The sequence below is a fragment of the Antedon bifida genome, chromosome 5, assembly GCF_963402885.1.
Source record: "Antedon bifida chromosome 5, ecAntBifi1.1, whole genome shotgun sequence".
NCBI lineage: Eukaryota > Metazoa > Echinodermata > Crinoidea > Comatulida > Antedonidae > Antedon > Antedon bifida.
The window spans coordinates 12,774,055-12,786,574 of record NC_136230.1 but is presented as its reverse complement, the minus strand read 5'-3'; the positions used below and the strand labels follow the sequence as shown (position 1 = coordinate 12,786,574).

Below are 12,520 nucleotides of genomic sequence, written 5' to 3'. Positions count from 1 at the left end.
ATACAAGTTCAAGAAAACGTTTTTATAAATAATTTAGATAAAATATATTTTGTGTAATCAAATGTTTAGTAATAACAATATAGACATTCCAATGCTGCAGAGGACATAAATGCAAACAAATTACTAAGGCAGTTTAATATCGACCTGTACATAATTAAATAAAAATAAAATATATGTTTACTCATTCATAAATTTTATTTTCATAAGTTTCATTTTTATCTATGAAGACTTATGTTACAGTAATTATCTTTTTTTTCTGATAAGTAATTTGACATGGTACTGACAAACAGTTACTGAATATCATGACGCATGGAACCATCAAGGTTGAATACCATATATCTAACTGTGTCGTAAATTTTTTATTGTCTATCTACTGTAAATTAGATTAAATAGTCGGTGCTTTATTTTAATCATGTATTAAGTTGGTTGTACTTTCTTCTTATTTGAATACTCATTTTATTACAATTATTAAATCACCTAATTCTCGGCTACCATTAGATTCGAACAATGCATTATCCGACACTTAATATATTATTTTTTATGTATAATAAAATGTATAAAGTAATACAATAAATTGTATAGCATAATGAATAGCGAGCATCATGTGGATCTTCTATCTTATTTGAAACACGGTAGTGTTATGTAACAGGATGTATTTAAGTTAAATAATTATTAATAATAAATCATTTGAATAAAAAAAGAAATTGTATGTATTTGTTTTAAGTACGGCCATACTGCGTTGAAACATTGGTTCTCGTCAGATCACCGAAGTTAAGCACGTTGGGACCGGTTGCGTTCTGGATGGGAGACCGTCTAGAAATAGCGGCGGGTGCTGTATATACCGGAGAGTGATGGTGTAATGGTAATATCGGACTAGCATGTGATAGGCATGAGTTCGAGGTTTTCTGTACCATACTAATTGCATCCTTAGGCAAGATGCTGTACTCTCATTGCCTCGTCCTTCAGATAGGATGTAAAGACGTTGGTCCCGTATACTTAACAGTTAAAGAACTTCGTACACTATTCGTGTGCTGATCTGATAGGCGCTGCACTGCTGGCTGCCGTGGGTCCGTGAAGGGCCTAATCCGAATTTCCTCAGTTTCCAGTTCAACTTGAGGACCAGTAATAATGCATTTAACAATGTAAGTATTTTGTGAGATTCGCTGTACAATACTTTATATGATCTTTATTGCAATTAGTTTAACAATGTTAAATAAAAACAAAACCTGTATCTAAAACCAAAATTGTTGAACCTTATTTTGATTATCTGGCTGCCGAATATTTGAATTCTTTATCTAGTGATCTCCGAAGTTGTAGTTCCATAGATTTATTTAAACTTAAATTCAGAGATACTATTTTAAATAATGATTTTATTATACAAGTTTTGGCACACTTTATATTCTGTTTTGTCTTAGCATTCTCATGTAGCGTGATGTTTACATATTAGTGGATTATGAATTTTAACACATTTGCATATTTGAGGGTGCCATGTTTGTACAAATGTGGTTGTTTGTACATTGCACATTTCAAGACTTAACAGGACCCCTTAATATCAGTTCTTTTTTCTGCACGGGTAATCCCCGTTAAAGATATATTGTCTCCCTGAAAAATATTTTTGTAAATGTTTTTGTTGAATATACCATTTTAATGTCACATAATAGTTATTCATTATGACCAAAAATTTGATTGAACAAAGTATACATTTCCCTGAAAAAAAAGACAAAATAAACAGTCAAAGATTGAATTTAACTGTTTATTTTGTTTTTTTATAATTGAAAACATTTTTACGGTAGTGATTAACTTTACAACTACGAAATGGGCTATTCAAAGTCTTTTTTTAATTAATATTTCAATTAATCTAATTTTTTTATGTTTTTGGGGACAATATATCTTTAAAAATGGTTAATAAAATAAATGATTTTGTGAGTTTTTTTTTTCAAATATTATGTTTCCCATTTCTCTTAAATATATTTGACTATGTTACAGTTCTAAAAGATCATTCATACATTAAAATATATTTGAATTTAAAAATCATTAATTGTTTATTTGAAATTTCATTTTCTAATAATATATTTTGCCCAAGGCAAATCGTGGCCTATTCTCATGTTATCCGGACGTTCGCAATAAATCTAAACTAAGATCTTGTGAAATACAACCAATTGGTGAAATGCGTTTAGTTACCTATTATAAAGATTTCATTAATTTGTTTGGAATAGGTTATACTAGTGTTCTATAGGATATCTAGAAGTACAGGTAAAAATAAACATCTTAAACACAGGTATATTAGTGTAAGAGTTGAGTGTTCTATAACCCTTATCACCCCAATTGGTTTTAATGAGTCTAGATTATCGTTTGGAACTGCTGTTCACGTTTTTTACGGATGTCTCTCAAGGTATCAATGTTGTTTGTGTCATAGCTTCTTTCTCTACTAATTCTGCTGACGATAATTTTATCACATTATCAATTATTGCCATTAAAACGTGTTACGCTTTCGGATTATGCACAAATACACCCAAGGTACGATCGCGGTTAGTTTAAATAGCTATTTTACGATGTAGCATTTTTGTTCAGAAGATGATATTCAAAAGTTATCGTATTCCTGTAACATACGTCTAAACGATGATCTAAACTTAGAAAGTAGATGAACCGCACACACAAAGGCATACCCACGTAAAATGTGCAGACAACAAGCGATGCAAATATTAACTTTGTAATTACACACACCTAAGAATTACACATAATAATCATACCATAATACGTGCTCTGATAATAAATAAGAAATCTTATTGAACCCATTATATACCAACGACTGCGGTATACCAGTATATTCTTAATGCAACTTATGAAACATTTGTAAACGAACTGTTAAATTTTAAGTTGTGTGACTTCATCCATTGTATCTGGTAACTTTCTATTGGCAGTTTCGGGTAAAAGTAAAACAAGTACTCCAGATAAAATGGCTAATACACTGAATGTTAACATTGCAAGTGGTGCCCAATAACTTGACAGGTGGAGGATATATGGTTCTATGTTTTTGTAATTATTATTTTATGTTTATTGCCGAAATGAATAAAATAAATAAAAATAAAAAATGGTGATAGGATGGCTCCAATCCGAACAGATGTTGACAAAATACCAACAGCAACTGACCTATTGCCAAAATGCATAAAGCAGTCGGTTAGTTTGACAACTAAATACATTTATTCAATAACGCCATCATTATAATTGAGAGAAGAACACATCAAAATTACAATAAAAAGGACTAATAAGATGCATATCAATGTCGAAAAAATGAAAAGAATTATTGTTTTCTATATCAGTTAGATGATAGTGAGTAGGTGAGTAAAAAAAGATGATATGATGTTTTAATGTATATACTGTAGAGTGATGGTGTAATGGTAATATCAGACTAGCATGTGATAGGCATGGGTTCGAGGTTATCTGTACCATGCTAATTACATCCTTAGGCAAGATGCCTCACTGTCATTGCCTCGTCCTTCGGATGGGATGTAAAGCCGTTGGTCCCGTGTACTTAACAGTGCACGTTAAAGAACTTGGTACACTATTCGAAAAGAGTAGGGGATCGTCTCCCGGTGTGCTGATCTGGTAGGCGCTGCACTGTCGGCTGCCGTGGGTCCGTGGAGGGCCTAATCCGAATTTCCTCAGTTCCCAGTTAAGCTTGAGGACAAATATAAATCCTTTTACCTTTATTTTTTCTTTTCACAATATATTACAGTAAGGTTGACTCTCTCCTTTTTAACGATACAAATACATACTTTGACAGATTGACAAATTAACTCTTCCCTGCTTATATAACTTTGGATAGGAGGGATTACGCCAATAATAGGGACTCAGGCGTGTATGTCAGTTAGAAGAGAAGACTGATTTTAAAGATAGTGAGGAGTTTAATTCCGCTGTTGACAAAAAACTAAACGATTTTAAAATTGAAATCGATGCTCAACAAGCGAGGAAGCCGAACCTCATTATTCAGGGTCTTAAAGAATCAAATAAGTTAACATCAGACGAAAAGAAAGTAGATGATATTGAAACTGTTAAACGGATGGCTTTGGTTGCCTGTGTTGGTAATAATGATATTAAGACAGCTTTTAGGATTCATGATAATAACCCAAATACAAATTCTACCAAACCGAGACTACTTAAAGTTGTACTTACTGATGAAGCTACCAAGCTTAGTTTGTTGTCTGGTCAGGCAAGAAATAAATTACAAAAATCTGCCGACTTTCATAATGTATTAATGTTTCCTGATCGAACCCTTAAGGAGGGAAATACAACTCGTAGAAATGAGGAACCAACAAAACTGGGAGCTCGAAAGTCGCGGGATAAAAGAAAAACGATTGATAATAAGAAACGGTTTACTGAAGGAAATCAAAGTAGACGAAAATCATCCGGGTCAAATACAGACAGGCCAACGGTAAAAACCAAACCAAGCGAATTAAAAAATCTTCCATGCCTGTATACAAATTTAGATGGTTTATCGAACAAAAGAAACCTTTTCAGTTCATTGGTTGTGAAAGAAAACCCCCATCTTATTTTTGTTACTGAGACAAAGTTGGAAGAGAGTCACGATACAATTACTTATTTTGATACTAATATTTATTTAGTTTATAGAAGAGATAGAATTCCAAGTGATGGAGGTGGTGGCGTCCTAATCCTGGTGCGCAAGGATATTATTTCTGAAGTTGTAATTGACGAAGTCTGGATTGATATAGAAGTGATAACTTGTCTATTGAAATATGGAGAGAAATCTGCTCTTATCGCTTGTGTCTACCGTAGCCCTAGCTCTCGAGATGAATACAACCAGATGATCAGGGATACGCTGTTGAAATTTAATTCATACAAAACTGACCAGATTTTAATTTGCGGTGATTTTAATATTAAAGATATAGACTGGGATACTCTTTCTACTAGACGCGGCGAATTGCGTGAACAGCAGAAACTTTTAGATGTAGTCAATGACTCGTTCTTGACGCAACATGTGACACAATTTACATGTGTAAGAGGAGACGACAAGCCTTCATTACTTTACTTGACTTAATTTTTAGTAAACATGAACTTGATATTTTACGTTATGATGCTCCAGTCGGGAAAAGCAACCATGCCGTTATAATTTTTGATTTTGTTGATCAAAGCGCAGAAGAATATACTAAATTAAATTTTTTTAAAGGTGATTTCACTACAATGAATGCCCAACTCGCTGATGTTGATTGGGAAAGCTTGTTTGAAACCAAATCTGTCCAAGAAATGTGGGACATTTTTCACAATAAGATTAACTTTTTGATTTCTGATTGTGTTCCGAAAAACATAGTAAACACAAATCTCCGCCCAAGTAAACAGAAGTGGATGACAAAATTCGCACTAAATAAAGTTAAAATGAAGGAGGATGCATGGCAACGTTACAGACGTCATAGGTCTAACAAAAGACATAAATATTACTGTAAGGCCAGAAATGATGCTACTTCGGCAGTAAGAATGGCTAAAGCTAATTTCGAGAAGGATGTCGCACTAAATGCTAAGAGAAATCCGAGGGCATTTTATAGCTATGTTCGTAATCAAACTTCAATTAAGGAAGGGGTATCCAGACTAAAAAAACAGGATGGATCTTTTTCTTCACCAACCAGGAAGCAAGTGAAAACGAGGCCTTCCAAAAAGTTTTTACAGTAGAAGATGATCGTAATATTCCAAACATGGCTTCTGTTTTTCATGGAATCCTTTGACCAATGTGGACTTTACACTTGATGATGTTAAAATGCATATTAAAAATCTTCGTGATTCATCATCCCCTGGACCTGATGGCATCCACCCTAAAGTGTTGATAGAATGCTGTGACCAGATTAAATATTTTACATAATTGTTCAATTATGTAGATAGCAGCAATTTTAGTTGTGGTTATTCGATCAGGTCCAGGAGATTTACCTGTTTTTAGTTTGTTAATAACAGATAATATCTCAGCACCAGTGGTTTGGATATCAGTGAAATTAGGGTAGCCAGCATGCGAAATACAAGAATTATTTAAAAGGTGGTCAGGGTCGTCATGAGTAAAATTAGCTGAGAATCTTTTATTGAAGGTCTCAGCTATGATCTTTGGGTTGGTGACACGATTATCCTCGATGACAAAGGTATCAGTGCCGGGTTTAGCCATGGAGCTTCTAACGAAGGACCTTCAAGATCACTGCCGACACCTGGGTGAGGTTGAATATCAGCTACCATGTCAGTACTACTAGAGTAAACATGATCGATAATTGTATTAGGCGAATTCATATTGTAATGTGTGTAAAAGTTAACACATTGCCTTATAGATTTAAGACGTCTACTGTGCTTTGCATATTTCTTTGTTCCGTTGAAATTGTGCCAGTAGATTTAAAATTAATGTTAAGGTCACCTGCAATAATTATTAAACTGTACAAATGGGCGTCCACTAACACTTGATCGATACCTTCCTGGAGCTTTTCGAAGAAGTCCACTCTGCTAAAATGTTCCCGTGTTTGCTTTCAATTGTACACCATATTAGCTCGATTCCGGGACAGGAATAATTAAGACATGGTGTCGCACGGAAATACTCATGTAATGCAACAACAACACCACCTCCTTGACGATTGCGATCCTTTCTAAAAACAGCATAGGCCTATTCTTTGGGGACAATTTCAGTGGAATTTATGTGACCATCTAGCCATGATTCATTTACGGAACCCAGCTTGCATTTCAGTAACAATAATATAATTATTAGCCCAATTCTTATAAAGGCGGTTTTTAAGTACCGATGTAAAAGTTTACTAAAAATTGTAAGTAACGAGACTGCCCGATAATTGTTCATTGTTCATCTATCAACTGTTGTAAAACTTAAAACAGCAGTATATTTTTCTTAAGTAGGTCTTAAAAAGTAAGCCCCATTACCTGACGTCAAATATACAATGACAATTATTAACAGTTGGTTGCTCCTTTAGGGTTTACGCATTTTTTTATTTTGAACACATTATTTAACTTCTTATTAAGTGAAAACCCAAATAGAGCGTCCTTTTCACCAAGAAGCTAGGCCTAGACTAGCTAGAACCACCTTAAATAATTAAATATGGTATAAATAAAGTAGGGTTATGCTTACCGTCAATTAGTTGGAACTCTGCAGTATAGAAAACTATAATACCAAATGACTTTTAGCTGGTGTGGAACTTCAATATTTTCAGCACGTTTCATATTCGAATAGTAATCCATTGGCATAAATAGCGACGATGCCTCCTATACGACCAGGTCTTGGTTTGGAAATTAAAGAATAGTTTGGAATTGATACAATTTCAGACAGTAAATATGGTGTGTACCACGTTGTTGTAACTGATATAACATCATACTTCTGTGTCAGTAGAATAAAAATTCATCGAATGTATTAATAATGATCTAGCGTTGCACGGAAAGAACGTTGGCAAACTAACATTATGAGTGTTAATCTTCATAAAGTGAACCATGCTGATAAGCTCAGTGGGCTACCACAGATTGTATGTTGTCAAAAACTGTTGTCGAATATTGAATGCATAATCTAGGCATAGTCATTTTTTCAAATAAGTGAATTTAAGTTATTGTTGTATCAAGGCAGGAAAATTCACTAAAATAAATATCCGTACTTAAAGGGTCGCTATAAAAAAATAGTTCAATATAGAAAATAAGGAAAACTAGGTACTTGTTTATGCATATACTTTGTGTGCTAAAATTATAATATAATCCGCTCGAAAAGGGGAAAAACCTATCAGAGAAAAATCTCCAAATACATTATAAATCTGGTCGACATAGGATAAGGTATTAAGGAAATGTCTACTTTCGTAACAACATTAACGTAAGCGTGCGTCGTGAATTTTAAAGCTTGTTTTCCACTGACGGCGCAACGTAACGCAACCTACGCAACGTAAGCAAATGCCCTTCCTATAATTGTGTTTGCCACTGCCTGCGTGAAATCAAACCTGCTTGTTGCGCGTCAACGTTAGCATGCCGTAGACTTTGACCTGGTCCACACCGCGTACTTTTGAGTACGCGCTGTACTATGTTTTCCAGTGTTATTTTGCCTTGCATTGTTGCGTGAAATCAAACTGATTTGTTGACGTTATTTATTTTTCAACTTTGCCTAAGAGACGTAAGAATCTTGGCTGCAAATGTGATGGCGCCCTCTGTTTACAGGTTTTATACATGTCGTCCATGTCGTCAGTAAATGCAGAATAAAAATGTTTAACTGTTTTATGATTATTTATAACGTTAAAATGTTGTTCTTTAGTATTATTATTCTTGTTTCTTGAAATAGCGTCAATTACTGACATATATTATTATAAATGCGTTCTCTTTTCTTTCCAACAGTTTCTTTTCAATCTAAACTTAACCATAATATATCCTACTATCATAATACTTCAACAAAGATTTACACAATCGTGATGTTTTGTTAGCTATTTTCCTATATCCTCTGAGTTTTAATTTCATATTATACATATAAAATTCATTTACCTATTGAGTGCGTTAGGATTCTCGAAGTTATCACACTAAGAGTGGTTAAAGAAAACTGGTTAAAGAATACTTAACGAACAAAAGAGAAAACCTGTAAATAAGATAAAATAATTTAAAATCACAATACAATACTACAGGACCCCAACGGAAATAAACCTAGGTAATTGTATGGCAAGCCTCAGCTGTCTGAAGTATTCAAAATATTATATTATTATATCATTTTTTTTTATATTATATATTGTATTGTAATGAATTATACGTTTTGCATTATATTACTTGGTTTTAGCATTATATTATATCTATTTCTAATATATTATGTGAAAAATGTAACAAATTATTGACTTTTTGTATTATATTATTCGGTTTTGGCATTATATTATGAACATTTACTATTATATTATTAATAAAATACATTATATTATAATATAATTGTATTATATTAAACCCATTTACCTTACTTTATAACATACAACATTATTATATTATACGGATTCGTTAGTTATATTATTATTTTGTATGATGTTTATTATACGTCACGGCTCATTTCAGTTCTTCTAACTCTTTCTCTCCCTCCCCCTGTTCACTAGCAATCAGCGGCAGAATCTGAATTGTGTGACTGTTGAAGAATAACTACTACGTACTAGGCCTAGCCTAGGCCTACTAGGGGATCTAGCCTAGACGTAGCTAGTTAGACAAGTGACCAAGGACCACCGGACAGCTACAACTAATACTACAATACAATAATACTACTAATGCAATAACTACTACTGCTAATACTTAGGCCTAGCTAGTAGAGTACTAGGTAGGTTAGCTACTACTAGGCTCTAGGGGGGTTAGGGCGTATGTATGATGTTAACTACTAGGCCTAGGCCTACTAGTACTAGCCTAGGCTAGGCCTAGACTTAAGTTGTAGTAGGCTAGGGCCGGGCCTGCTGCCTTAGGCTAGGCTAGGCTACTACTACTACTACTACTACTACTAGGCAGCCAGCCCATGATGGTTACGAGTAAGCCAACATTTTGGATATAAGTAAACCAAAATTTGGGTACGAGCGAGTTGGCATGGGTACGGGTTGACATGTATCCTTCTTTCTAGCTAATCGTACTAGGCCTAGGCCTCAAGTAAGTCTACGCTACCCAGTCCGGCTACAATATGGTCTATTTTGTTTTATAGCTTTATTGATAGCTGGGTTCAAATCTGGGTTGGGACGGCTTTTTCTCATTCTAAAACAGAGTTCCTTATCATAATAAAATAATATATGAATTTATTTGTAATAGTACCTAGGCCCTAATTGCCATTGCATTTATTATTATTAATTATATATTATACGGTTACCCCTTAATTATACTATAGTATAATTTCCTTGTTATATTTTACAATATTTTCTTTATAATTCTACAATTTTGTCTTTCACAGCACAAATTTATCATACTGTATTTGTCCAAGCTACTCCAGCTACATGGTATTGCCTTGAGGCTAAACTACACGGTATACTGGCACTACCATCATTCCTGGCTCGTCAACCTGGACCACATAAGCACAGTTTCAGTTTCAGTTTATTTACCATTTCAATTTCTGAACATAAGAGATGAACAACTTATATGGATGGATAACCATAAGAGCGAAGCTCGTTTACCGGTCACCCGTTAGTGCAGTGACATTACGGACAACATAAAGACAGGACAAAGGTGCCATACATAACAAGACATGTGAACACTTTTGTTTGCAACCCCTTGGATAAAATAATATATTTATATAAAGGAGAAAGATAGATATTATAATATTTCTTTTTTATCATACAATACATAGTACCTATTGGTATTATATCTAAAAATACAAAGGCGGCTAACACAGATAGTTCCGTATATACAGTACTCTCTTATAAATAGATGTATCTCTCCAATCTACCTAATCTAATAATAGTACTATTAGCATACTACTATACACTTTGTAGACAAGAAGTAAGTTGTATACACCTAGAGGACTTATGGTAGTACAGTCGAACGCCCTCTCACTGGCCCGGTCAACATAATCTATACCTAGATTATTACAGTAATTAAAGTACATTATTACAGAGATTTTTTTTTTTTTTTGCAGAAATCAAAGTTATGTGTATAGAAAGCAGTACTCGTATTAAAAACTAAGCAGGTTGTACTCTTGAACGCAAACTGGCAGGATATTTTGAATATTTTTTATTGTTGAAATGAATGGAATCCTAACTTCTTTGCAACAACTGGAGACGAAGACATATTATGACCCTTTTATTTAAATTTATTTGAATAGACCTTCATGTAAATTCATTAAAGGCTATATGTTTGTTTTATATTTTAATATGTGATAGTAGAAAATCATTGTGTATAATGAGGACTAAGAATCTGATATTCACTTGCATTCTCATCTTTTAAAAATTGTATTTATAATGCTGGTAATGAGTTTAAAATTTAATTATATTGACTAGTTTTGATAATCATTATGTCCTTATAAATTCATTTATATTTCTTTTGTGTAATATAGTTCATATATTATGTATTGAATAAATTCGTAAGGCCCTATACTGTTATTATTTAAGGAAAGTTTATATACACTTATTTTATGCCTACTTAGTATTAATTGTTTATATAAATATTTTGTCTAATTGCCTTGATTTTTTGTATAGGCCAATGGCATCAATGTTTTTCTCAACGCAAATTAGCCTAATAATGCCACATTTAAACACATGATTCATTGATTTCTGATATTCTGTACTTGAGTATGCATTACTAAAATAACCAAGTAGTTAATATATTTCATTTGTAATGTATGTATAAACATTAAGTTTTTTTTTCACATTTTTAAATTTAAAAATTATTACAATACCTACCTTTCTGATATTGTTACTATTGTATAATATATTTTGAGGCAGCAATAAAAAAAAATTAAAACAATTAATTTGACTTATACTGTACTATGTTAGTTCAGGATATGAAATGTGTGTGGGCATCTGGTGTGTTGGAGGTTGGTGGTGTGAGGTGTATATTTGTCACTTTAAGACCTAAATTAGATGTTTTCTGAAGAAAAGAAGTAAGAGGATACGCTTTCAAACAATTCCAAGAAGGTTCACACAAAAATAATTACTTTCCAATAAAATAGTATAACAGTGTATATTACAGTACATTGAATAAACTCGAGCGGAAAAATAACGCACATAAAAAAACACTCATATTCTTGTCGAAAAGTGCCCTGTATAGTTTTCTATTAATTTATTAATAATTATTATTAATTATTGAGTAATATGAACATATTTTTAACATTCAATGCTGGAAACTGGTTCTACTCCTAACAAAGTTTCATACCTCCAAATTTCATCAACGTATTCAAAGCACTTCAATATTAAATATCACATTTAACATAAAAAATTTTTTGGATAGAATTTTGCTTAAAAACATATACAAAAAACATCGATAAAAAATACTTTTCGTATTCAAAAACAGATGATACTTGGTATAAATGTTCACTATAGGTTGCTCTATTCACAGAAACAAAATTGCATTCATGAACGTTTTTTGTTGGTTGTTTTTTCAAAATAGTTATTAGCTTGAAAAAAATGAGTTGGAATTGTATAGTCTTTCATAAGTGTACATTTTGTAAAAACGTAAATTTAAAAAATCAGTGATATGGCTTGATAGTTATTTTTTTTTTGCAATATGGATGGAGCAACCTATATTGAACATTTATACCAAGTATCAAATGTTTTTGAATACGAAAAGTATTTTTTATCGATGTTTTTTGTATATGTTTTTAAGCAAAATTCTATCAAAACCTGGATTTGTAATGTTAAATGTGATATTTATTTAAGTGCTTTGAATACGTTGATGAAATTTGGAGGTATGAAACTTTGTTAGGAGTAGAACCAGTTTCCAGCATTGAATGTTAAAAATATGTTCATATTACTCATTAATTAATAATAATTATTAATAAATTAATAGAAAACTAGAGAGGGCACCTTTCGACAAGAAAATGAATGTTTTTTTATGTGCGTTATTTTTC

The 12,520-nt window shown here is 32.6% G+C and overlaps 1 protein-coding gene across 1 annotated transcript in view; it reads left to right on the top strand.

Annotated features, from left to right (window-relative positions):
* LOC144842707 (ankyrin repeat and SOCS box protein 11-like) overlaps positions 1 to 12,520 on the top strand; it is a 372,919-nt gene that overhangs the window by 297,885 nt on the left and 62,514 nt on the right. The window lies entirely within an intron of this gene.